Genomic DNA, 17,157 nt, shown 5'->3' with positions numbered 1-17,157 from the left:
TTGTGTCTAAAAAAAACGAGAATGTTAAATCTAAACAAATGGAGGTGCGGGGAATCGAACCCCGTACCTCTCGCATGCGAAGCGAGCGCTCTACCATATGAGCTACACCCCCATTGGTGGTCCAAAATAAATACATTTTTTCGAAGATTAAGGTAATTATATTTTTGTGTCTAAAAAAAACGAGAATGTTAAATCTAAAAAATGGAGGTGCGGGGAATCGAACCCCGTACCTCTCGCATGCGAAGCGAGCGCTCTACCATATGAGCTACACCCCCATTGGTGGTCCAAAATAAATACATTTTTTCGAAGATTAAGGTAATTATATTTTTGTGTCTAAAAAAAACGAGAATGTTAAATCTAAAAAATGGAGGTGCGGGGAATCGAACCCCGTACCTCTCGCATGCGAAGCGAGCGCTCTACCATATGAGCTACACCCCCATTGGTGGTCCAAAATAAATACATTTTTTCGAAGATTAAGGTAATTATATTTTTGTGTCTAAAAAAAACGAGAATGTTAAATCTAAAAAATGGAGGTGCGGGGAATCGAACCCCGTACCTCTCGCATGCGAAGCGAGCGCTCTACCATATGAGCTACACCCCCATTGGTGGTCCAAAATAAATACATTTTTTCGAAGATTAAGGTAATTATATTTTTGTGTCTAAAAAAAACGAGAATGTTAAATCTAAAAAATGGAGGTGCGGGGAATCGAACCCCGTACCTCTCGCATGCGAAGCGAGCGCTCTACCATATGAGCTACACCCCCATTGGTGGTCCAAAATAAATACATTTTTTCGAAGATTAAGGTAATTATATTTTTGTGTCTAAAAAAACGAGAATGTTAAATCTAAAAAAATGGAGGTGCGGGGAATCGAACCCCGTACCTCTCGCATGCGAAGCGAGCGCTCTACCATATGAGCTACACCCCCATTGGTGGTCCAAAATAAATACATTTTTTCGAAGATTAAGGTAATTATATTTTTGTGTCTAAAAAAAACGAGAATGTTAAATCTAAAAAATGGAGGTGCGGGGAATCGAACCCCGTACCTCTCGCATGCGAAGCGAGCGCTCTACCATATGAGCTACACCCCCATTGGTGGTCCAAAATAAATACATTTTTTCGAAGATTAAGGTAATTATATTTTTGTGTCTAAAAAAAACGAGAATGTTAAATCTAAAAAATGGAGGTGCGGGGAATCGAACCCCGTACCTCTCGCATGCGAAGCGAGCGCTCTACCATATGAGCTACACCCCCAATGGTGGTCCAAAATAAATACATTTTTTCGAAGATTAAGGTAATTATATTTTTGTGTCTAAAAAAACGAGAATGTTAAATCTAAAAAAATGGAGGTGCGGGGAATATAACCCCGTACCTCTCGCATGCTAAGCGAGCGCTCTACCATATGAGCTACACCCCCAATGGTGGTCCAAAATAAATACATTTTTTCGAAGATTAAGGTAATTATATTTTTGTGTCTAAAAAAACGAGAATGTTAAATCTAAAAAAATGGAGGTGCGGGGAATCGAACCCCGTACCTCTCGCATGCGAAGCGAGCGCTCTACCATATGAGCTACACCCCCATTAGTGGTCCAAAATAAATACATTTTTTCGAAGATTAAGGTAATTATATTTTTGTGTCTAAAAAAAACGAGAATGTTAAATCTAAAAAAATGGAGGTGCGGGGAATCGAACCCCATACCTCTCGCATGCGAAGCGAGCACTCTACCATACGAGCTACACCCCCATTGGTGGTCCAAAATAAATACATTTTTTCGAAGATTAAGGTAATTATATTTTTGTGTCTAACAAAAACCGAGAATGTTCAATCTATAAAAAAGTGGAGGTGCGGGGAATCGAACCCCATACCTCTCGCATGCGAAGCGAGCACTCTACCATACGAGCTACACCCCCATTGGTGGTTCAAAATAAATACATTTTTTCGAAGATTAAGGTAATTATATTTTTGTGTCTAACAAAAACCGAGAATGTTCAATCTATAAAAAAGTGGAGGTGCGGGGAATCGAACCCCATACCTCTCGCATGCGAAGCGAGCACTCTACCATACGAGCTACACCCCCATTGGTGGTTCAAAATAAATACATTTTTTCGAAGATTAAGGTAATTATATTTTTGTGTCTAACAAAAACCGAGAATGTTCAATCTATAAAAAAGTGGAGGTGCGGGGAATCGAACCCCGTACCTCTCGCATGCGAAGCGAGCGCTCTACCATATGAGCTACACCCCCATTGGTGGTTCAAAATAAATACATTTTTTCGAAGATTAAGGTAATTATATTTTTGTGTCTAACAAAAACCGAGAATGTTCAATCTATAAAAAAGTGGAGGTGCGGGGAATCGAACCCCATACCTCTCGCATGCGAAGCGAGCACTCTACCATACGAGCTACACCCCCATTGGTGGTTCAAAATAAATACATTTTTTCGAAGATTAAGGTAATTATATTTTTGTGTCTAAAAAAACGAGAATGTTAAATCTAAAAAAATGGAGGTGCGGGGAATATAACCCCGTACCTCTCGCATGCAAAGCGAGCGCTCTACCATATGAGCTACACCCCCATTGGTGGTCCAAAATAAATACATTTTTTCGAAGATTAAGGTAATTATATTTTTGTGTCTAACAAAAAACGAGAATGTTAAATCTAAAAAATGGAGGTGCGGGGAATCGAACCCCGTACCTCTCGCATGCAAAGCGAGCGCTCTACCATATGAGCTACACCCCCATTGGTGGTCCAAAATAAATACATTTTTTCGAAGATTAAGGTAATTATATTTTTGTGTCTAAAAAAAACCGAGAATGTTCAATCTATAAAAAAGTGGAGGTGCGGGGAATCGAACCCCGTACCTCTCGCATGCGAAGCGAGCGCTCTACCATATGAGCTACACCCCCATTGGTGGTCCAAAATAAATACATTTTTTCGAAGATTAAGGTAATTATATTTTTGTGTCTAACAAAAACCGAGAATGTTCAATCTATAAAAAAGTGGAGGTGCGGGGAATCGAACCCCGTACCTCTCGCATGCGAAGCGAGCGCTCTACCATATGAGCTACACCCCCATTGGTGGTCCAAAATAAATACATTTTTTCGAAGATTAAGGTAATTATATTTTTGTGTCTAACAAAAACCGAGAATGTTCAATCTATAAAAATGGAGGTGCGGGGAATCGAACCCCGTACCGCGAGCGCTCTACCATATGAGCTACACCCCCATTGGTGGTTCAAAATAAATACATTTTTTCGAAGATTAAGGTAATTATATTTTTGTGTCTAACAAAAAACGAGAATGTTAAATCTAAAAAATGGAGGTGCGGGGAATCGAACCCCGTACCTCTCGCATGCAAAGCGAGCGCTCTACCATATGAGCTACACCCCCATTGGTGGTTCAAAATAAATACATTTTTTCGAAGATTAAGGTAATTATATTTTTTGTGTCTAAAAAAACGAGAATGTTAAATCTACAAAAATGGAGGTGCGGGGAATCGAACCCCGTACCTCTCGCATGCAAAGCGAGCGCTCTACCATATGAGCTACACCCGCATTGGTGGTTCAAAATAAATACATTTTTTCGAAAATTAAGGTAATTATATTTTTGTGTCTAAAAAAAACGAGAATGTTAATCTAAAAGATGGAGGTGCGGGGAATCGAACCCCGTACCTCTCGCATGCTAAGCGAGCGCTCTACCATATGAGCTACACCCCCATGGGTGGTCCAAAATAAATACATTTTTTCGAAGATTAAGGTAATTATATTTTTTGTGTCTAAAAAAACAAGAATGTTAAATCTAAAAAAATGGAGGTGCGGGGAATCGAACCCCGTACCTCTCGCATGCAAAGCGAGCGCTCTACCATATGAGCTACACCCCCATTGGTGGTCCAAAATAAATACATTTTTTCGAAGATTAAGGTAATTATATTTTTGTGTCTAACAAAAACCGAGAATGTTCAATCTATAAAAAAGTGGAGGTGCGGGGAATCGAACCCCGTACCTCTCGCATGCGAAGCGAGCGCTCTACCATATGAGCTACACCCCCATTGGTGGTCCAAAATAAATACATTTTTTCGAAGATTAAGGTAATTATATTTTTTGTGTCTAAAAAAACGAGAATGTTAAATCTAAAAAAATGGCATGCAAAGCGAGCGCTCTACCATATGAGCTACACCCCCATTGGTGGTTCAAAATAAATACATTTTTTCAAAAATTTTGGTAATTATATTTTTGTGTCTAAAAAAACGAGAATGTTAAATCTAAAAAATGGAGGTGCGGGGAATCGAACCCCGTACCTCTCGCATGCTAAGTGAGCGCTCTACCATATGAGCTACACCCCCATTGGTGGTCCAAAATAAATACATTTTTTCGAAGATTAAGGTAATTATATTTTTGTGTCTAAAAAAAACGAGAATGTTAAATCTAAAAAATGGAGGTGCGGGGAATCGAACCCCGTACCTCTCGCATGCGAAGCGAGCACTCTACCATATGAGCTACACCCCCATTGGTGGTTCAAAATAAATACATTTTTTCGAAGATTAAGGTAATTATATTTTTGTGTCTAACAAAAACCGAGAATGTTCAATCTATAAAAATGGAGGTGCAGGGAATCGAACCCCGTACCTCTCGCATGCGAAGCGAGCGCTCTACCATATGAGCTACACCCCCATTGGTGGTTCAAAATAAATACATTTTTTCGAAGATTAAGGTAATTATATTTTTGTGTCTAACAAAAACCGAGAATGTTCAATCTATAAAAAAGTGGAGGTGCGGGGAATCGAACCCCGTACCTCTCGCATGCAAAGCGAGCGCTCTACCATATGAGCTATACCCCCATTGGTGGTCCAAAATAAATACATTTTTTCGAAGATTAAGGTAATTATATTTTTGTGTCTAACAAAAACCGAGAATGTTCAATCTATAAAAAAATGGAGGTGCGGGGAATCGAACCCCGTACCTCTCGCATGCGAAGCGAGCGCTCTACCATATGAGCTACACCCCCATTGGTGGTCCAAAATAAATACATTTTTTCGAAGATTAAGGTAATTATATTTTTGTGTCTAACAAAAACCGAGAATGTTCAATCTATAAAAAAATGGAGGTGCGGGGAATCGAACCCCGTACCTCTCACATGCAAAGCGAGCGCTCTACCATATGAGCTACACCCCCATTGGTGGTCCAAAATAAATACATTTTTTCGAAGATTAAGGTAATTATATTTTTGTGTCTAACAAAAACCGAGAATGTTCAATCTATAAAAATGGAGGTGCAGGGAATCGAACCCCGTACCTCTCGCATGCAAAGCGAGCGCTCTACCATATGAGCTACACCCCCATTGGTGGTCCAAAATAAATACATTTTTTCGAAAATTAAGGTAATTATATTTTTGTGTCTAAAAAAACGAGAATGTTAAATCTATAAAAAAGTGGAGGTGCGGGGAATCGAACCCCGTACCTCTCGCATGCGAAGCGAGCGCTCTACCATATGAGCTACACCCCCATTGGTGGTCCAAAATAAATACATTTTTTCGAAAATTAAGGTAATTATATTTTTGTGTCTAAAAAAAACGAGAATGTTAAATCTACAAAAATGGAGGTGCGGGGAATCGAACCCCGTACCTCTCGCATGCGAAGCGAGCGCTCTACCATATGAGCTACACCCCCATTGGTGGTCCAAAATAAATACATTTTTTCGAAGATTAAGGTAATTATATTTTTGTGTCTAACAAAAACCGAGAATGTTCAATCTATAAAAATGGAGGTGCAGGGAATCGAACCCCGTACCTCTCGCATGCTAAGCGAGCGCTCTACCATATGAGCTACACCCCCATTGGTGGTCCAAAATAAATACATTTTTTCGAAGATTAAGGTAATTATATTTTTTGTGTCTAAAAAAACGAGAATGTTAAATCTAAAAAAATGGCATGCAAAGCGAGCGCTCTACCATATGAGCTACACCCCCATTGGTGGTTCAAAATAAATACATTTTTTCAAAAATTTTGGTAATTATATTTTTGTGTCTAAAAAAACGAGAATGTTAAATCTAAAAAAATGGCATGCAAAGCGAGCGCTCTACCATATGAGCTACACCCCCATTGGTGGTTCAAAATAAATACATTTTTTCGAAGATTAAGGTAATCATATTTTTGTGTCTAAAAAAAACGAGAATGTTAAATCTAAAAAATGGAGGTGTGGGGAATCAAACCCCGTACCTCTCGCATGCAAAGCGAGCGCTCTACCATATGAGCTACACCCCCATTAGTGGTCCAAAATAAATACATTTTTTCGAAGATTCAGGTAATTATATTTTTGTGTCTAAAAAAAACGAGAATGTTAAATCTAAAAAAATGGAGGTGCGGGGAATCGAACCCCGTACCTCTCGCATGCGACGCGAGCACTCTACCATATGAGCTACACCCCCATTGGTGGTCCAAAATAAATACATTTTTTCGAAGATTAAGGTAATTATATTTTTGTGTCTAAAAAAACGAGAATGTTAAATCTAAACAAATGGAGGTACGGGGAATCGAACCCCGTACCGCGAGCGCTCTACCATATGAGCTACACCCCCATTGGTGGTTCAAAATAAATACATTTTTTCGAAGATTAAGGTAATTATATTTTTGTGTCTAAAAAAAACGAGAATGTTAAATCTAAAAAAATGGAGGTGCGGGGAATCGAACCCCGTACCTCTCGCATGCGAAGCGAGCGCTCTACCATATGAGCTACACCCCCATTGGTGGTCCAAAATAAATACATTTTTTCGAAGATTAAGGTAATTATATTTTTGTGTCTAAAAAAAACGAGAATGTTAAATCTAAAAAAATGGAGGTGCGGGGAATCGAACCCCGTACCTCTCGCATGCAAAGCGAGCGCTCTACCATATGAGCTACACCCCCATTGGTGGTTCAAAATAAATACATTTTTTCGAAGATTAAGGTAATTATATTTTTTGTGTCTAAAAAAACGAGAATGTTAAATCTACAAAAATGGAGGTGCGGGGAATCGAACCCCGTACCTCTCGCATGCAAAGCGAGCGCTCTACCATATGAGCTACACCCCCATTGGTGGTCCAAAATAAATACATTTTTTCGAAGATTAAGGTAATTATATTTTTTGTGTCTAAAAAAACGAGAATGTTAAATCTAAAAAAATGGAGGTGCGGGGAATCGAACCCCGTACCTCTCGCATGCAAAGCGAGCGCTCTACCATATGAGCTACACCCCCATTGGTGGTTCAAAATAAATACATTTTTTCGAAGATTAAGGTAATTATATTTTTGTGTCTAAAAAAACGAGAATGTTAAATCTAAAAAAATGGAGGTGCGGGGAATCGAACCCCGTACCGCGAGCGCTCTACCATATGAGCTACACCCCCATTGGTGGTTCAAAATAAATACATTTTTTCGAAGATTAAGGTAATTATATTTTTTGTGTCTAAAAAAACGAGAATGTTAAATCTAAAAAAATGGAGGTGCGGGGAATCGAACCCCGTACCGCGAGCGCTCTACCATATGAGCTACACCCCCATTGGTGGTTCAAAATAAATACATTTTTTCGAAGATTAAGGTAATTATATTTTTTGTGTCTAAAAAAACGAGAATGTTAAATCTAAAAAAATGGAGGTGCGGGGAATCGAACCCCGTACCTCTCGCATGCAAAGCGAGCGCTCTACCATATGAGCTACACCCCCATTGGTGGTTCAAAATAAATACATTTTTTCGAAGATTAAGGTAATTATATTTTTTGTGTCTAAAAAAACGAGAATGTTAAATCTAAAAAAATGGAGGTGCGGGGAATCGAACCCCGTACCTCTCGCATGCTAAGCGAGCGCTCTACCATATGAGCTACACCCCCATTGGTGGTTCAAAATAAATACATTTTTTCGAAGATTAATGTAATTATATTTTTTGTGTCTAAAAAAACGAGAATGTTAAATCTAAAAAAATGGAGGTGCGGGGAATCGAACCCCGTACCTCTCGCATGCAAAGCGAGCGCTCTACCATATGAGCTACACCCCCATTGGTGGTTCAAAATAAATACATTTTTTCGAAGATTAAGGTAATTATATTTTTTGTGTCTAAAAAAACGAGAATGTTAAATCTAAAAAAATGGAGGTGCGGGGAATCGAACCCCGTACCTCTCGCATGCAAAGCGAGCGCTCTACCATATGAGCTACACCCCCATTGGTGGTTCAAAATAAATACATTTTTTCGAAGATTAATGTAATTATATTTTTTGTGTCTAAAAAAACGAGAATGTTAAATCTAAAAAAATGGAGGTGCGGGGAATCGAACCCCGTACCTCTCGCATGCAAAGCGAGCGCTCTACCATATGAGCTACACCCCCATTGGTGGTTCAAAATAAATACATTTTTTCGAAGATTAATGTAATTATATTTTTTGTGTCTAAAAAAACGAGAATGTTAAATCTAAAAAAATGGAGGTGCGGGGAATCGAACCCCGTACCTCTCGCATGCAAAGCGAGCGCTCTACCATATGAGCTACACCCCCATTGGTGGTTCAAAATAAATACATTTTTTCGAAGATTAATGTAATTATATTTTTTGTGTCTAAAAAAACGAGAATGTTAAATCTAAAAAAATGGAGGTGCGGGGAATCGAACCCCGTACCTCTCGCATGCAAAGCGAGCGCTCTACCATATGAGCTACACCCCCATTGGTGGTTCAAAATAAATACATTTTTTCGAAGATTAATGTAATTATATTTTTTGTGTCTAAAAAAACGAGAATGTTAAATCTAAAAAAATGGAGGTGCGGGGAATCGAACCCCGTACCTCTCGCATGCAAAGCGAGCGCTCTACCATATGAGCTACACCCCCATTGGTGGTTCAAAATAAATACATTTTTTCGAAGATTAAGGTAATTATATTTTTTGTGTCTAAAAAAACGAGAATGTTAAATCTAAAAAAATGGAGGTGCGGGGAATCGAACCCCGTACCTCTCGCATGCAAAGCGAGCGCTCTACCATATGAGCTACACCCCCATTGGTGGTTCAAAATAAATACATTTTTTCGAAGATTAATGTAATTATATTTTTTGTGTCTAAAAAAACGAGAATGTTAAATCTAAAAAAATGGAGGTGCGGGGAATCGAACCCCGTACCTCTCGCATGCAAAGCGAGCGCTCTACCATATGAGCTACACCCCCATTGGTGGTTCAAAATAAATACATTTTTTCGAAGATTAAGGTAATTATATTTTTTGTGTCTAAAAAAACGAGAATGTTAAATCTAAAAAAATGGAGGTGCGGGGAATCGAACCCCGTACCTCTCGCATGCAAAGCGAGCGCTCTACCATATGAGCTACACCCCCATTGGTGGTTCAAAATAAATACATTTTTTCGAAGATTAATGTAATTATATTTTTTGTGTCTAAAAAAACGAGAATGTTAAATCTAAAAAAATGGAGGTGCGGGGAATCGAACCCCGTATCTCTCGCATGCAAAGCGAGCGCTCTACCATATGAGCTACACCCCCATTGGTGGTTCAAAATAAATACATTTTTTCGAAGATTAAGGTAATTATATTTTTTGTGTCTAAAAAAACGAGAATGTTAAATCTAAAAAAATGGAGGTGCGGGGAATCGAACCCCGTACCTCTCGCATGCAAAGCGAGCGCTCTACCATATGAGCTACACCCCCATTGGTGGTCCAAAATAAATACATTTTTTCGAAGATTAAGGTAATTATATTTTTTGTGTCTAAAAAAACGAGAATGTTAAATCTACAAAAATGGAGGTGCGGGGAATCGAACCCCGTACCTCTCGCATGCAAAGCGAGCGCTCTACCATATGAGCTACACCCCCATTGGTGGTTCAAAATAAATACATTTTTTCGAAGATTAAGGTAATTATATTTTTGTGTCTAAAAAAACGAGAATGTTAAATCTAAAAAAATGGAGGTGCGGGGAATCGAACCCCGTACCTCTCGCATGCAAAGCGAGCGCTCTACCATATGAGCTACACCCCCATTGGTGGTTCAAAATAAATACATTTTTTCGAAGATTAATGTAATTATATTTTTTGTGTCTAAAAAAACGAGAATGTTAAATCTAAAAAAATGGAGGTGCGGGGAATCGAACCCCGTACCTCTCGCATGCGAAGCGAGCGCTCTACCATATGAGCTACACCCCCATTGGTGGTCCAAAATAAATACATTTTTTCGAAGATTAAGGTAATTATATTTTTGTGTCTAAAAAAACGAGAATGTTAAATCTAAAAAAATGGAGGTGCGGGGAATCGAACCCCGTACCTCTCGCATGCTAAGCGAGCGCTCTACCATATGAGCTACACCCCCATTGGTGGTCCAAAATAAATACATTTTTTCGAAGATTAAGGTAATTATATTTTTGTGTCTAAAAAAAACGAGAATGTTAAATCTAAAAAAATGGAGGTGCGGGGAATCGAACCCCGTACCTCTCGCATGCTAAGCGAGCGCTCTACCATATGAGCTACACCCCCATTGGTGGTCCAAAATAAATACATTTTTTCGAAGATTAAGGTAATTATATTTTTGTGTCTAAAAAAAACGAGAATGTTAAATCTAAAAAAATGGAGGTGCGGGGAATCGAACCCCGTACCTCTCGCATGCGAAGCGAGCGCTCTACCATATGAGCTACACCCCCATTGGTGGTCCAAAATAAATACATTTTTTCGAAGATTAAGGTAATTATATTTTTGTGTCTAAAAAAAACGAGAATGTTAAATCTAAAAAAATGGAGGTGCGGGGAATCGAACCCCGTACCTCTCGCATGCGAAGCGAGCGCTCTACCATATGAGCTACACCCCCATTGGTGGTCCAAAATAAATACATTTTTTCGAAGATTAAGGTAATTATATTTTTGTGTCTAAAAAAAACGAGAATGTTAAATCTAAAAAAATGGAGGTGCGGGGAATCGAACCCCGTACCTCTCGCATGCGAAGCGAGCGCTCTACCATATGAGCTACACCCCCATTGGTGGTCCAAAATAAATACATTTTTTCGAAGATTAAGGTAATTATATTTTTGTGTCTAAAAAAACGAGAATGTTAAATCTAAAAAAATGGAGGTGCGGGGAATCGAACCCCGTACCTCTCGCATGCGAAGCGAGCGCTCTACCATATGAGCTACACCCCCATTGGTGGTCCAAAATAAATACATTTTTTCGAAGATTAAGGTAATTATATTTTTGTGTCTAAAAAAACGAGAATGTTAAATCTAAAAAAATGGAGGTGCGGGGAATCGAACCCCGTACCTCTCGCATGCGAAGCGAGCGCTCTACCATATGAGCTACACCCCCATTGGTGGTCCAAAATAAATACATTTTTTCGAAGATTAAGGTAATTATATTTTTGTGTCTAAAAAAACGAGAATGTTAAATCTAAAAAAATGGAGGTGCGGGGAATCGAACCCCGTACCTCTCGCATGCGAAGCGAGCGCTCTACCATATGAGCTACACCCCCATTGGTGGTCCAAAATAAATACATTTTTTCGAAGATTAAGGTAATTATATTTTTGTGTCTAAAAAAACGAGAATGTTAAATCTAAAAAAATGGAGGTGCGGGGAATCGAACCCCGTACCTCTCGCATGCGAAGCGAGCGCTCTACCATATGAGCTACACCCCCATTGGTGGTCCAAAATAAATACATTTTTTCGAAGATTAAGGTAATTATATTTTTGTGTCTAAAAAAAACGAGAATGTTAAATCTAAAAAAATGGAGGTGCGGGGAATCGAACCCCGTACCTCTCGCATGCGAAGCGAGCGCTCTACCATATGAGCTACACCCCCATTGGTGGTCCAAAATAAATACATTTTTTCGAAGATTAAGGTAATTATATTTTTGTGTCTAAAAAAAACGAGAATGTTAAATCTAAAAAAATGGAGGTGCGGGGAATCGAACCCCGTACCTCTCGCATGCGAAGCGAGCGCTCTACCATATGAGCTACACCCCCATTGGTGGTCCAAAATAAATACATTTTTTCGAAGATTAAGGTAATTATATTTTTTGTGTCTAAAAAAAACGAGAATGTTAAATCTAAAAAAATGGAGGTGCGGGGAATCGAACCCCGTACCTCTCGCATGCGAAGCGAGCGCTCTACCATATGAGCTACACCCCCATTGGTGGTCCAAAATAAATACATTTTTTCGAAGATTAAGGTAATTATATTTTTGTGTCTAAAAAAAACGAGAATGTTAAATCTAAAAAAATGGAGGTGCGGGGAATCGAACCCCGTACCTCTCGCATGCGAAGCGAGCGCTCTACCATATGAGCTACACCCCCATTGGTGGTCCAAAATAAATACATTTTTTCGAAGATTAAGGTAATTATATTTTTTGTGTCTAAAAAAAACGAGAATGTTAAATCTAAAAAAATGGAGGTGCGGGGAATCGAACCCCGTATCTCTCGCATGCAAAGCGAGCGCTCTACCATATGAGCTACACCCCCATTGGTGGTTCAAAATAAATACATTTTTTCGAAGATTAATGTAATTATATTTTTTGTGTCTAAAAAAACGAGAATGTTAAATCTAAAAAAATGGAGGTGCGGGGAATCGAACCCCGTACCTCTCGCATGCAAAGCGAGCGCTCTACCATATGAGCTACACCCCCATTGGTGGTTCAAAATAAATACATTTTTTCGAAGATTAAGGTAATTATATTTTTGTGTCTAAAAAAAACGAGAATGTTAAATCTAAAAAATGGAGGTGCAGGGAATCGAACCCCGTACCTCTCGCATGCGAAGCGAGCGCTCTACCATATGAGCTACACCCCCATTGGTGGTCCAAAATAAATACATTTTTTCGAAGATTAAGGTAATTATATTTTTGTGTCTAAAAAAAACGAGAATGTTAAATCTAAAAAAATGGAGGTGCGGGGAATCGAACCCCGTACCTTCTCGCATGCAAAGCGAGCGCTCTACCATATGAGCAAAACCCCCATTGGTGGTCCAAAATAAATACATTTTTTCAAAGATTAAGGTAATTATATTTTTGTGTCTAAAAAAAACGAGAATGTTCAATCTATAAAAATGGAGGTGCGGGGAATCGAACCCCGTACCTCTCGCATGCAAAGCGAGCGCTCTACCATATGAGCTACACCCCCATTGGTGGTTCAAAATAAATACATTTTTTCAAAAATTTTGGTAATTATATTTTTGTGTCTAAAAAAACGAGAATGTTAAATCTAAAAAAATGGAGGTGCGGGGAATCGAACCCCGTACCTCTCGCATGCAAAGCGAGCGCTCTACCATATGAGCTACACCCCCATTGGTGGTTCAAAATAAATACATTTTTTCGAAGATTAAGGTAATTATATTTTTTGTGTCTAAAAAAACGAGAATGTTAAATCTAACATGCAAAGCGAGCGCTCTACCATATGAGCTACACCCCCATTGGTGGTTCAAAATAAATACATTTTTTCGAAGATTAAGGTAATTATATTTTTGTGTCTAAAAAAAACGAGAATGTTAAATCAAAAAAATGGAGGTGCGGGGAATCGAACCCCGTACCTCTCGCATGCGAAGCGAGCGCTCTACCATATGAGCTACACCCCCATTGGTGGTTCAAAATAAATACATTTTTTCGAAGATTAAGGTAATTATATTTTTTGTGTCTAAAAAAACGAGAATGTTAAATCTAAAAAAATGGAGGTGCGGGGAATCGAACCCCGTACCGCGAGCGCTCTACCATATGAGCTACACCCCCATTGGTGGTTCAAAATAAATACATTTTTTCGAAGATTAAGGTAATTATATTTTTGTGTCTAAAAAAACGAGAATGTTAAATCTAAAAAAATGGAGGTGCGGGGAATCGAACCCCGTACCTCTCGCATGCAAAGCGAGCGCTCTACCATATGAGCTACACCCCCATTGGTGGTTCAAAATAAATACATTTTTTCGAAGATTAAGGTAATTATATTTTTGTGTCTAAAAAAACGAGAATGTTAAATCTAAAAAAATGGAGGTGCGGGGAATCGAACCCCGTACCTCTCGCATGCAAAGCGAGCGCTCTACCATATGAGCTACACCCCCATTGGTGGTTCAAAATAAATACATTTTTTCGAAGATTAATGTAATTATATTTTTTGTGTCTAAAAAAACGAGAATGTTAAATCTAAAAAAATGGAGGTGCGGGGAATCGAACCCCGTACCTCTCGCATGCAAAGCGAGCGCTCTACCATATGAGCTACACCCCCATTGGTGGTTCAAAATAAATACATTTTTTCGAAGATTAAGGTAATTATATTTTTTGTGTCTAAAAAAACGAGAATGTTAAATCTAAAAAAATGGAGGTGCGGGGAATCGAACCCCGTACCTCTCGCATGCAAAGCGAGCGCTCTACCATATGAGCTACACCCCCATTGGTGGTTCAAAATAAATACATTTTTTCGAAGATTAAGGTAATTATATTTTTTGTGTCTAAAAAAACGAGAATGTTAAATCTAAAAAAATGGAGGTGCGGGGAATCGAACCCCGTACCTCTCGCATGCAAAGCGAGCGCTCTACCATATGAGCTACACCCCCATTGGTGGTTCAAAATAAATACATTTTTTCGAAGATTAAGGTAATTATATTTTTTGTGTCTAAAAAAACGAGAATGTTAAATCTAAAAAAATGGAGGTGCGGGGAATCGAACCCCGTACCTCTCGCATGCAAAGCGAGCGCTCTACCATATGAGCTACACCCCCATTGGTGGTTCAAAATAAATACATTTTTTCGAAGATTAAGGTAATTATATTTTTTGTGTCTAAAAAAACGAGAATGTTAAATCTAAAAAAATGGAGGTGCGGGGAATCGAACCCCGTACCTCTCGCATGCAAAGCGAGCGCTCTACCATATGAGCTACACCCCCATTGGTGGTCCAAAATAAATACATTTTTTCGAAGATTAAGGTAATTATATTTTTTGTGTCTAAAAAAACGAGAATGTTAAATCTAAAAAAATGGAGGTGCGGGGAATCGAACCCCGTACCTCTCGCATGCAAAGCGAGCGCTCTACCATATGAGCTACACCCCCATTGGTGGTTCAAAATAAATACATTTTTTCGAAGATTAAGGTAATTATATTTTTTGTGTCTAAAAAAACGAGAATGTTAAATCTAAAAAAATGGAGGTGCGGGGAATCGAACCCCGTACCTCTCGCATGCAAAGCGAGCGCTCTACCATATGAGCTACACCCCCATTGGTGGTCCAAAATAAATACATTTTTTCGAAGATTAAGGTAATTATATTTTTTGTGTCTAAAAAAACGAGAATGTTAAATCTAAAAAAATGGAGGTGCGGGGAATCGAACCCCGTACCTCTCGCATGCAAAGCGAGCGCTCTACCATATGAGCTACACCCCCATTGGTGGTTCAAAATAAATACATTTTTTCGAAGATTAATGTAATTATATTTTTTGTGTCTAAAAAAACGAGAATGTTAAATCTAAAAAAATGGAGGTGCGGGGAATCGAACCCCGTACCTCTCGCATGCAAAGCGAGCGCTCTACCATATGAGCTACACCCCCATTGGTGGTTCAAAATAAATACATTTTTTCGAAGATTAAGGTAATTATATTTTTTGTGTCTAAAAAAACGAGAATGTTAAATCTAAAAAAATGGAGGTGCGGGGAATCGAACCCCGTACCTCTCGCATGCTAAGCGAGCGCTCTACCATATGAGCTACACCCCCATTGGTGGTCCAAAATAAATACATTTTTTCGAAGATTAAGGTAATTATATTTTTTGTGTCTAAAAAAACGAGAATGTTAAATCTAAAAAAATGGAGGTGCGGGGAATCGAACCCCGTACCGCGAGCGCTCTACCATATGAGCTACACCCCCATTGGTGGTTCAAAATAAATACATTTTTTCGAAGATTAAGGTAATTATATTTTTTGTGTCTAAAAAAACGAGAATGTTAAATCTAAAAAAATGGAGGTGCGGGGAATCGAACCCCGTACCTCTCGCATGCAAAGCGAGCGCTCTACCATATGAGCTACACCCCCATTGGTGGTTCAAAATAAATACATTTTTTCGAAGATTAATGTAATTATATTTTTTGTGTCTAAAAAAACGAGAATGTTAAATCTAAAAAAATGGAGGTGCGGGGAATCGAACCCCGTACCTCTCGCATGCAAAGCGAGCGCTCTACCATATGAGCTACACCCCCATTGGTGGTTCAAAATAAATACATTTTTTCGAAGATTAAGGTAATTATATTTTTTGTGTCTAAAAAAACGAGAATGTTAAATCTAAAAAAATGGAGGTGCGGGGAATCGAACCCCGTACCTCTCGCATGCAAAGCGAGCGCTCTACCATATGAGCTACACCCCCATTGGTGGTCCAAAATAAATACATTTTTTCGAAGATTAAGGTAATTATATTTTTGTGTCTAAAAAAACGAGAATGTTAAATCTAAAAAAATGGAGGTGCGGGGAATCGAACCCCGTACCTCTCGCATGCAAAGCGAGCGCTCTACCATATGAGCTACACCCCCATTGGTGGTTCAAAATAAATACATTTTTTCGAAGATTAATGTAATTATATTTTTTGTGTCTAAAAAAACGAGAATGTTCAATCTATAAAAATGGAGGTGCAGGGAATCGAACCCCGTACCTCTCGCATGCAAAGCGAGCGCTCTACCATATGAGCTACACCCCCATTGGTGGTTCAAAATAAATACATTTTTTCGAAGATTAATGTAATTATATTTTTTGTGTCTAAAAAAACGAGAATGTTAAATCTAAAAAAAAAAATGGAGGTGCAGGGAATCGAACCCCGTACCTCTCGCATGCAAAGCGAGCGCTCTACCATATGAGCTACACCCCCATTGGTGGTTCAAAATAAATACATTTTTTCGAAGATTAATGTAATTATATTTTTTGTGTCTAAAAAAACGAGAATGTTAAATCTAAAAAAATGGAGGTGCAGGGAATCGAACCCCGTACCTCTCGCATGCTAAGCGAGCGCTCTACCATATGAGCTACACCCCCATTGGTGGTTCAAAATAAATACATTTTTTCGAAAATTAAGGTAATTATATTTTTGTGTCTAAAAAAAACGAGAATGTTAAATCTAAAAAAATGGAGGTGCGGGGAATCGAACCCCGTACCTCTCGCATGCTAAGCGAGCGCTCTACCATATGAGCTACACCCCCATTGGTGGTCCAAAATAAATACAT

At 38.8% G+C, this 17,157-nt stretch overlaps 93 non-coding genes across 93 annotated transcripts; all 93 read right to left on the bottom strand.

The window, feature by feature from the left end:
- Nucleotides 1-39: 39 nt before the first annotated feature.
- TRNAA-CGC lies at nt 40-112 on the bottom strand. Its single transcript has one exon. It is a non-coding gene; the product is annotated as a tRNA-Ala (tRNA).
- A 90-nt stretch (nt 113-202) lies between these two features.
- TRNAA-CGC lies at nt 203-275 on the bottom strand. The gene has a single exon. It is a non-coding gene; the product is annotated as a tRNA-Ala (tRNA).
- A 90-nt stretch (nt 276-365) lies between these two features.
- TRNAA-CGC lies at nt 366-438 on the bottom strand. Its single transcript has one exon. It is a non-coding gene; the product is annotated as a tRNA-Ala (tRNA).
- A 90-nt stretch (nt 439-528) lies between these two features.
- TRNAA-CGC lies at nt 529-601 on the bottom strand. Its single transcript has one exon. It is a non-coding gene; the product is annotated as a tRNA-Ala (tRNA).
- A 90-nt stretch (nt 602-691) lies between these two features.
- TRNAA-CGC lies at nt 692-764 on the bottom strand. Its single transcript has one exon. It is a non-coding gene; the product is annotated as a tRNA-Ala (tRNA).
- Nucleotides 765-854: 90 nt separating this feature from the next.
- TRNAA-CGC lies at nt 855-927 on the bottom strand. The gene has a single exon. It is a non-coding gene; the product is annotated as a tRNA-Ala (tRNA).
- Nucleotides 928-1,017: 90 nt separating this feature from the next.
- Nucleotides 1,018-1,090, bottom strand: TRNAA-CGC. Its single transcript has one exon. It is a non-coding gene; the product is annotated as a tRNA-Ala (tRNA).
- A 90-nt stretch (nt 1,091-1,180) lies between these two features.
- TRNAA-CGC lies at nt 1,181-1,253 on the bottom strand. Its single transcript has one exon. It is a non-coding gene; the product is annotated as a tRNA-Ala (tRNA).
- Nucleotides 1,254-1,506: 253 nt separating this feature from the next.
- On the bottom strand, nt 1,507-1,579 carry TRNAA-CGC. The gene has a single exon. It is a non-coding gene; the product is annotated as a tRNA-Ala (tRNA).
- A 91-nt stretch (nt 1,580-1,670) lies between these two features.
- TRNAA-CGC lies at nt 1,671-1,743 on the bottom strand. Its single transcript has one exon. It is a non-coding gene; the product is annotated as a tRNA-Ala (tRNA).
- A 94-nt stretch (nt 1,744-1,837) lies between these two features.
- TRNAA-CGC lies at nt 1,838-1,910 on the bottom strand. Its single transcript has one exon. It is a non-coding gene; the product is annotated as a tRNA-Ala (tRNA).
- A 94-nt stretch (nt 1,911-2,004) lies between these two features.
- Nucleotides 2,005-2,077, bottom strand: TRNAA-CGC. Its single transcript has one exon. It is a non-coding gene; the product is annotated as a tRNA-Ala (tRNA).
- A 94-nt stretch (nt 2,078-2,171) lies between these two features.
- On the bottom strand, nt 2,172-2,244 carry TRNAA-CGC. The gene has a single exon. It is a non-coding gene; the product is annotated as a tRNA-Ala (tRNA).
- Nucleotides 2,245-2,338: 94 nt separating this feature from the next.
- On the bottom strand, nt 2,339-2,411 carry TRNAA-CGC. The gene has a single exon. It is a non-coding gene; the product is annotated as a tRNA-Ala (tRNA).
- Nucleotides 2,412-2,665: 254 nt separating this feature from the next.
- TRNAA-UGC lies at nt 2,666-2,738 on the bottom strand. The gene has a single exon. It is a non-coding gene; the product is annotated as a tRNA-Ala (tRNA).
- Nucleotides 2,739-2,832: 94 nt separating this feature from the next.
- On the bottom strand, nt 2,833-2,905 carry TRNAA-CGC. The gene has a single exon. It is a non-coding gene; the product is annotated as a tRNA-Ala (tRNA).
- Nucleotides 2,906-2,999: 94 nt separating this feature from the next.
- TRNAA-CGC lies at nt 3,000-3,072 on the bottom strand. Its single transcript has one exon. It is a non-coding gene; the product is annotated as a tRNA-Ala (tRNA).
- Nucleotides 3,073-3,315: 243 nt separating this feature from the next.
- On the bottom strand, nt 3,316-3,388 carry TRNAA-UGC. The gene has a single exon. It is a non-coding gene; the product is annotated as a tRNA-Ala (tRNA).
- A 91-nt stretch (nt 3,389-3,479) lies between these two features.
- Nucleotides 3,480-3,552, bottom strand: TRNAA-UGC. The gene has a single exon. It is a non-coding gene; the product is annotated as a tRNA-Ala (tRNA).
- An 89-nt stretch (nt 3,553-3,641) lies between these two features.
- Nucleotides 3,642-3,714, bottom strand: TRNAA-AGC. Its single transcript has one exon. It is a non-coding gene; the product is annotated as a tRNA-Ala (tRNA).
- Nucleotides 3,715-3,805: 91 nt separating this feature from the next.
- TRNAA-UGC lies at nt 3,806-3,878 on the bottom strand. The gene has a single exon. It is a non-coding gene; the product is annotated as a tRNA-Ala (tRNA).
- A 94-nt stretch (nt 3,879-3,972) lies between these two features.
- On the bottom strand, nt 3,973-4,045 carry TRNAA-CGC. The gene has a single exon. It is a non-coding gene; the product is annotated as a tRNA-Ala (tRNA).
- A 222-nt stretch (nt 4,046-4,267) lies between these two features.
- TRNAA-AGC lies at nt 4,268-4,340 on the bottom strand. Its single transcript has one exon. It is a non-coding gene; the product is annotated as a tRNA-Ala (tRNA).
- Nucleotides 4,341-4,430: 90 nt separating this feature from the next.
- Nucleotides 4,431-4,503, bottom strand: TRNAA-CGC. Its single transcript has one exon. It is a non-coding gene; the product is annotated as a tRNA-Ala (tRNA).
- Nucleotides 4,504-4,595: 92 nt separating this feature from the next.
- TRNAA-CGC lies at nt 4,596-4,668 on the bottom strand. Its single transcript has one exon. It is a non-coding gene; the product is annotated as a tRNA-Ala (tRNA).
- A 94-nt stretch (nt 4,669-4,762) lies between these two features.
- On the bottom strand, nt 4,763-4,835 carry TRNAA-UGC. The gene has a single exon. It is a non-coding gene; the product is annotated as a tRNA-Ala (tRNA).
- Nucleotides 4,836-4,929: 94 nt separating this feature from the next.
- TRNAA-CGC lies at nt 4,930-5,002 on the bottom strand. The gene has a single exon. It is a non-coding gene; the product is annotated as a tRNA-Ala (tRNA).
- A 94-nt stretch (nt 5,003-5,096) lies between these two features.
- On the bottom strand, nt 5,097-5,169 carry TRNAA-UGC. Its single transcript has one exon. It is a non-coding gene; the product is annotated as a tRNA-Ala (tRNA).
- Nucleotides 5,170-5,261: 92 nt separating this feature from the next.
- On the bottom strand, nt 5,262-5,334 carry TRNAA-UGC. Its single transcript has one exon. It is a non-coding gene; the product is annotated as a tRNA-Ala (tRNA).
- A 92-nt stretch (nt 5,335-5,426) lies between these two features.
- On the bottom strand, nt 5,427-5,499 carry TRNAA-CGC. The gene has a single exon. It is a non-coding gene; the product is annotated as a tRNA-Ala (tRNA).
- Nucleotides 5,500-5,590: 91 nt separating this feature from the next.
- TRNAA-CGC lies at nt 5,591-5,663 on the bottom strand. Its single transcript has one exon. It is a non-coding gene; the product is annotated as a tRNA-Ala (tRNA).
- A 92-nt stretch (nt 5,664-5,755) lies between these two features.
- Nucleotides 5,756-5,828, bottom strand: TRNAA-AGC. The gene has a single exon. It is a non-coding gene; the product is annotated as a tRNA-Ala (tRNA).
- Nucleotides 5,829-6,183: 355 nt separating this feature from the next.
- On the bottom strand, nt 6,184-6,256 carry TRNAA-UGC. Its single transcript has one exon. It is a non-coding gene; the product is annotated as a tRNA-Ala (tRNA).
- Nucleotides 6,257-6,347: 91 nt separating this feature from the next.
- Nucleotides 6,348-6,420, bottom strand: TRNAA-CGC. The gene has a single exon. It is a non-coding gene; the product is annotated as a tRNA-Ala (tRNA).
- Nucleotides 6,421-6,661: 241 nt separating this feature from the next.
- On the bottom strand, nt 6,662-6,734 carry TRNAA-CGC. Its single transcript has one exon. It is a non-coding gene; the product is annotated as a tRNA-Ala (tRNA).
- Nucleotides 6,735-6,825: 91 nt separating this feature from the next.
- Nucleotides 6,826-6,898, bottom strand: TRNAA-UGC. The gene has a single exon. It is a non-coding gene; the product is annotated as a tRNA-Ala (tRNA).
- A 91-nt stretch (nt 6,899-6,989) lies between these two features.
- TRNAA-UGC lies at nt 6,990-7,062 on the bottom strand. Its single transcript has one exon. It is a non-coding gene; the product is annotated as a tRNA-Ala (tRNA).
- A 91-nt stretch (nt 7,063-7,153) lies between these two features.
- TRNAA-UGC lies at nt 7,154-7,226 on the bottom strand. The gene has a single exon. It is a non-coding gene; the product is annotated as a tRNA-Ala (tRNA).
- A 392-nt stretch (nt 7,227-7,618) lies between these two features.
- On the bottom strand, nt 7,619-7,691 carry TRNAA-UGC. Its single transcript has one exon. It is a non-coding gene; the product is annotated as a tRNA-Ala (tRNA).
- A 91-nt stretch (nt 7,692-7,782) lies between these two features.
- On the bottom strand, nt 7,783-7,855 carry TRNAA-AGC. The gene has a single exon. It is a non-coding gene; the product is annotated as a tRNA-Ala (tRNA).
- Nucleotides 7,856-7,946: 91 nt separating this feature from the next.
- TRNAA-UGC lies at nt 7,947-8,019 on the bottom strand. Its single transcript has one exon. It is a non-coding gene; the product is annotated as a tRNA-Ala (tRNA).
- Nucleotides 8,020-8,110: 91 nt separating this feature from the next.
- On the bottom strand, nt 8,111-8,183 carry TRNAA-UGC. Its single transcript has one exon. It is a non-coding gene; the product is annotated as a tRNA-Ala (tRNA).
- Nucleotides 8,184-8,274: 91 nt separating this feature from the next.
- Nucleotides 8,275-8,347, bottom strand: TRNAA-UGC. Its single transcript has one exon. It is a non-coding gene; the product is annotated as a tRNA-Ala (tRNA).
- A 91-nt stretch (nt 8,348-8,438) lies between these two features.
- On the bottom strand, nt 8,439-8,511 carry TRNAA-UGC. Its single transcript has one exon. It is a non-coding gene; the product is annotated as a tRNA-Ala (tRNA).
- A 91-nt stretch (nt 8,512-8,602) lies between these two features.
- On the bottom strand, nt 8,603-8,675 carry TRNAA-UGC. Its single transcript has one exon. It is a non-coding gene; the product is annotated as a tRNA-Ala (tRNA).
- A 91-nt stretch (nt 8,676-8,766) lies between these two features.
- Nucleotides 8,767-8,839, bottom strand: TRNAA-UGC. The gene has a single exon. It is a non-coding gene; the product is annotated as a tRNA-Ala (tRNA).
- Nucleotides 8,840-8,930: 91 nt separating this feature from the next.
- Nucleotides 8,931-9,003, bottom strand: TRNAA-UGC. Its single transcript has one exon. It is a non-coding gene; the product is annotated as a tRNA-Ala (tRNA).
- A 91-nt stretch (nt 9,004-9,094) lies between these two features.
- Nucleotides 9,095-9,167, bottom strand: TRNAA-UGC. Its single transcript has one exon. It is a non-coding gene; the product is annotated as a tRNA-Ala (tRNA).
- A 91-nt stretch (nt 9,168-9,258) lies between these two features.
- On the bottom strand, nt 9,259-9,331 carry TRNAA-UGC. The gene has a single exon. It is a non-coding gene; the product is annotated as a tRNA-Ala (tRNA).
- Nucleotides 9,332-9,422: 91 nt separating this feature from the next.
- TRNAA-UGC lies at nt 9,423-9,495 on the bottom strand. Its single transcript has one exon. It is a non-coding gene; the product is annotated as a tRNA-Ala (tRNA).
- Nucleotides 9,496-9,586: 91 nt separating this feature from the next.
- TRNAA-UGC lies at nt 9,587-9,659 on the bottom strand. The gene has a single exon. It is a non-coding gene; the product is annotated as a tRNA-Ala (tRNA).
- A 91-nt stretch (nt 9,660-9,750) lies between these two features.
- On the bottom strand, nt 9,751-9,823 carry TRNAA-UGC. The gene has a single exon. It is a non-coding gene; the product is annotated as a tRNA-Ala (tRNA).
- Nucleotides 9,824-9,913: 90 nt separating this feature from the next.
- On the bottom strand, nt 9,914-9,986 carry TRNAA-UGC. The gene has a single exon. It is a non-coding gene; the product is annotated as a tRNA-Ala (tRNA).
- A 91-nt stretch (nt 9,987-10,077) lies between these two features.
- Nucleotides 10,078-10,150, bottom strand: TRNAA-CGC. Its single transcript has one exon. It is a non-coding gene; the product is annotated as a tRNA-Ala (tRNA).
- A 90-nt stretch (nt 10,151-10,240) lies between these two features.
- TRNAA-AGC lies at nt 10,241-10,313 on the bottom strand. The gene has a single exon. It is a non-coding gene; the product is annotated as a tRNA-Ala (tRNA).
- Nucleotides 10,314-10,404: 91 nt separating this feature from the next.
- TRNAA-AGC lies at nt 10,405-10,477 on the bottom strand. Its single transcript has one exon. It is a non-coding gene; the product is annotated as a tRNA-Ala (tRNA).
- Nucleotides 10,478-10,568: 91 nt separating this feature from the next.
- TRNAA-CGC lies at nt 10,569-10,641 on the bottom strand. Its single transcript has one exon. It is a non-coding gene; the product is annotated as a tRNA-Ala (tRNA).
- Nucleotides 10,642-10,732: 91 nt separating this feature from the next.
- Nucleotides 10,733-10,805, bottom strand: TRNAA-CGC. The gene has a single exon. It is a non-coding gene; the product is annotated as a tRNA-Ala (tRNA).
- Nucleotides 10,806-10,896: 91 nt separating this feature from the next.
- On the bottom strand, nt 10,897-10,969 carry TRNAA-CGC. The gene has a single exon. It is a non-coding gene; the product is annotated as a tRNA-Ala (tRNA).
- Nucleotides 10,970-11,059: 90 nt separating this feature from the next.
- TRNAA-CGC lies at nt 11,060-11,132 on the bottom strand. Its single transcript has one exon. It is a non-coding gene; the product is annotated as a tRNA-Ala (tRNA).
- Nucleotides 11,133-11,222: 90 nt separating this feature from the next.
- On the bottom strand, nt 11,223-11,295 carry TRNAA-CGC. Its single transcript has one exon. It is a non-coding gene; the product is annotated as a tRNA-Ala (tRNA).
- Nucleotides 11,296-11,385: 90 nt separating this feature from the next.
- On the bottom strand, nt 11,386-11,458 carry TRNAA-CGC. Its single transcript has one exon. It is a non-coding gene; the product is annotated as a tRNA-Ala (tRNA).
- A 90-nt stretch (nt 11,459-11,548) lies between these two features.
- Nucleotides 11,549-11,621, bottom strand: TRNAA-CGC. Its single transcript has one exon. It is a non-coding gene; the product is annotated as a tRNA-Ala (tRNA).
- Nucleotides 11,622-11,712: 91 nt separating this feature from the next.
- TRNAA-CGC lies at nt 11,713-11,785 on the bottom strand. Its single transcript has one exon. It is a non-coding gene; the product is annotated as a tRNA-Ala (tRNA).
- A 91-nt stretch (nt 11,786-11,876) lies between these two features.
- TRNAA-CGC lies at nt 11,877-11,949 on the bottom strand. Its single transcript has one exon. It is a non-coding gene; the product is annotated as a tRNA-Ala (tRNA).
- Nucleotides 11,950-12,041: 92 nt separating this feature from the next.
- On the bottom strand, nt 12,042-12,114 carry TRNAA-CGC. Its single transcript has one exon. It is a non-coding gene; the product is annotated as a tRNA-Ala (tRNA).
- Nucleotides 12,115-12,205: 91 nt separating this feature from the next.
- On the bottom strand, nt 12,206-12,278 carry TRNAA-CGC. Its single transcript has one exon. It is a non-coding gene; the product is annotated as a tRNA-Ala (tRNA).
- Nucleotides 12,279-12,370: 92 nt separating this feature from the next.
- On the bottom strand, nt 12,371-12,443 carry TRNAA-UGC. The gene has a single exon. It is a non-coding gene; the product is annotated as a tRNA-Ala (tRNA).
- Nucleotides 12,444-12,534: 91 nt separating this feature from the next.
- TRNAA-UGC lies at nt 12,535-12,607 on the bottom strand. Its single transcript has one exon. It is a non-coding gene; the product is annotated as a tRNA-Ala (tRNA).
- A 90-nt stretch (nt 12,608-12,697) lies between these two features.
- Nucleotides 12,698-12,770, bottom strand: TRNAA-CGC. Its single transcript has one exon. It is a non-coding gene; the product is annotated as a tRNA-Ala (tRNA).
- A 256-nt stretch (nt 12,771-13,026) lies between these two features.
- TRNAA-UGC lies at nt 13,027-13,099 on the bottom strand. The gene has a single exon. It is a non-coding gene; the product is annotated as a tRNA-Ala (tRNA).
- A 90-nt stretch (nt 13,100-13,189) lies between these two features.
- TRNAA-UGC lies at nt 13,190-13,262 on the bottom strand. The gene has a single exon. It is a non-coding gene; the product is annotated as a tRNA-Ala (tRNA).
- A 215-nt stretch (nt 13,263-13,477) lies between these two features.
- TRNAA-CGC lies at nt 13,478-13,550 on the bottom strand. The gene has a single exon. It is a non-coding gene; the product is annotated as a tRNA-Ala (tRNA).
- A 241-nt stretch (nt 13,551-13,791) lies between these two features.
- Nucleotides 13,792-13,864, bottom strand: TRNAA-UGC. The gene has a single exon. It is a non-coding gene; the product is annotated as a tRNA-Ala (tRNA).
- A 90-nt stretch (nt 13,865-13,954) lies between these two features.
- On the bottom strand, nt 13,955-14,027 carry TRNAA-UGC. The gene has a single exon. It is a non-coding gene; the product is annotated as a tRNA-Ala (tRNA).
- Nucleotides 14,028-14,118: 91 nt separating this feature from the next.
- On the bottom strand, nt 14,119-14,191 carry TRNAA-UGC. Its single transcript has one exon. It is a non-coding gene; the product is annotated as a tRNA-Ala (tRNA).
- A 91-nt stretch (nt 14,192-14,282) lies between these two features.
- Nucleotides 14,283-14,355, bottom strand: TRNAA-UGC. Its single transcript has one exon. It is a non-coding gene; the product is annotated as a tRNA-Ala (tRNA).
- Nucleotides 14,356-14,446: 91 nt separating this feature from the next.
- TRNAA-UGC lies at nt 14,447-14,519 on the bottom strand. The gene has a single exon. It is a non-coding gene; the product is annotated as a tRNA-Ala (tRNA).
- Nucleotides 14,520-14,610: 91 nt separating this feature from the next.
- Nucleotides 14,611-14,683, bottom strand: TRNAA-UGC. The gene has a single exon. It is a non-coding gene; the product is annotated as a tRNA-Ala (tRNA).
- A 91-nt stretch (nt 14,684-14,774) lies between these two features.
- On the bottom strand, nt 14,775-14,847 carry TRNAA-UGC. The gene has a single exon. It is a non-coding gene; the product is annotated as a tRNA-Ala (tRNA).
- A 91-nt stretch (nt 14,848-14,938) lies between these two features.
- On the bottom strand, nt 14,939-15,011 carry TRNAA-UGC. Its single transcript has one exon. It is a non-coding gene; the product is annotated as a tRNA-Ala (tRNA).
- Nucleotides 15,012-15,102: 91 nt separating this feature from the next.
- Nucleotides 15,103-15,175, bottom strand: TRNAA-UGC. Its single transcript has one exon. It is a non-coding gene; the product is annotated as a tRNA-Ala (tRNA).
- A 91-nt stretch (nt 15,176-15,266) lies between these two features.
- On the bottom strand, nt 15,267-15,339 carry TRNAA-UGC. The gene has a single exon. It is a non-coding gene; the product is annotated as a tRNA-Ala (tRNA).
- A 91-nt stretch (nt 15,340-15,430) lies between these two features.
- TRNAA-UGC lies at nt 15,431-15,503 on the bottom strand. The gene has a single exon. It is a non-coding gene; the product is annotated as a tRNA-Ala (tRNA).
- Nucleotides 15,504-15,594: 91 nt separating this feature from the next.
- TRNAA-AGC lies at nt 15,595-15,667 on the bottom strand. Its single transcript has one exon. It is a non-coding gene; the product is annotated as a tRNA-Ala (tRNA).
- A 242-nt stretch (nt 15,668-15,909) lies between these two features.
- On the bottom strand, nt 15,910-15,982 carry TRNAA-UGC. Its single transcript has one exon. It is a non-coding gene; the product is annotated as a tRNA-Ala (tRNA).
- Nucleotides 15,983-16,073: 91 nt separating this feature from the next.
- On the bottom strand, nt 16,074-16,146 carry TRNAA-UGC. The gene has a single exon. It is a non-coding gene; the product is annotated as a tRNA-Ala (tRNA).
- A 91-nt stretch (nt 16,147-16,237) lies between these two features.
- TRNAA-UGC lies at nt 16,238-16,310 on the bottom strand. The gene has a single exon. It is a non-coding gene; the product is annotated as a tRNA-Ala (tRNA).
- Nucleotides 16,311-16,400: 90 nt separating this feature from the next.
- On the bottom strand, nt 16,401-16,473 carry TRNAA-UGC. Its single transcript has one exon. It is a non-coding gene; the product is annotated as a tRNA-Ala (tRNA).
- A 91-nt stretch (nt 16,474-16,564) lies between these two features.
- TRNAA-UGC lies at nt 16,565-16,637 on the bottom strand. Its single transcript has one exon. It is a non-coding gene; the product is annotated as a tRNA-Ala (tRNA).
- Nucleotides 16,638-16,732: 95 nt separating this feature from the next.
- Nucleotides 16,733-16,805, bottom strand: TRNAA-UGC. Its single transcript has one exon. It is a non-coding gene; the product is annotated as a tRNA-Ala (tRNA).
- Nucleotides 16,806-16,896: 91 nt separating this feature from the next.
- TRNAA-AGC lies at nt 16,897-16,969 on the bottom strand. Its single transcript has one exon. It is a non-coding gene; the product is annotated as a tRNA-Ala (tRNA).
- Nucleotides 16,970-17,060: 91 nt separating this feature from the next.
- TRNAA-AGC lies at nt 17,061-17,133 on the bottom strand. Its single transcript has one exon. It is a non-coding gene; the product is annotated as a tRNA-Ala (tRNA).
- Between the last annotated feature and the right edge of the window lie 24 nt (nt 17,134-17,157).

Source organism: Cucurbita moschata, unplaced genomic scaffold (genome assembly GCF_002738365.1).
Source record: "Cucurbita moschata cultivar Rifu unplaced genomic scaffold, Cmos_1.0 Cmo_Scf00028, whole genome shotgun sequence".
Classification (NCBI taxonomy): domain Eukaryota; kingdom Viridiplantae; phylum Streptophyta; class Magnoliopsida; order Cucurbitales; family Cucurbitaceae; genus Cucurbita; species Cucurbita moschata.
This window is presented reverse-complemented; position numbering and strand designations above follow the sequence as displayed.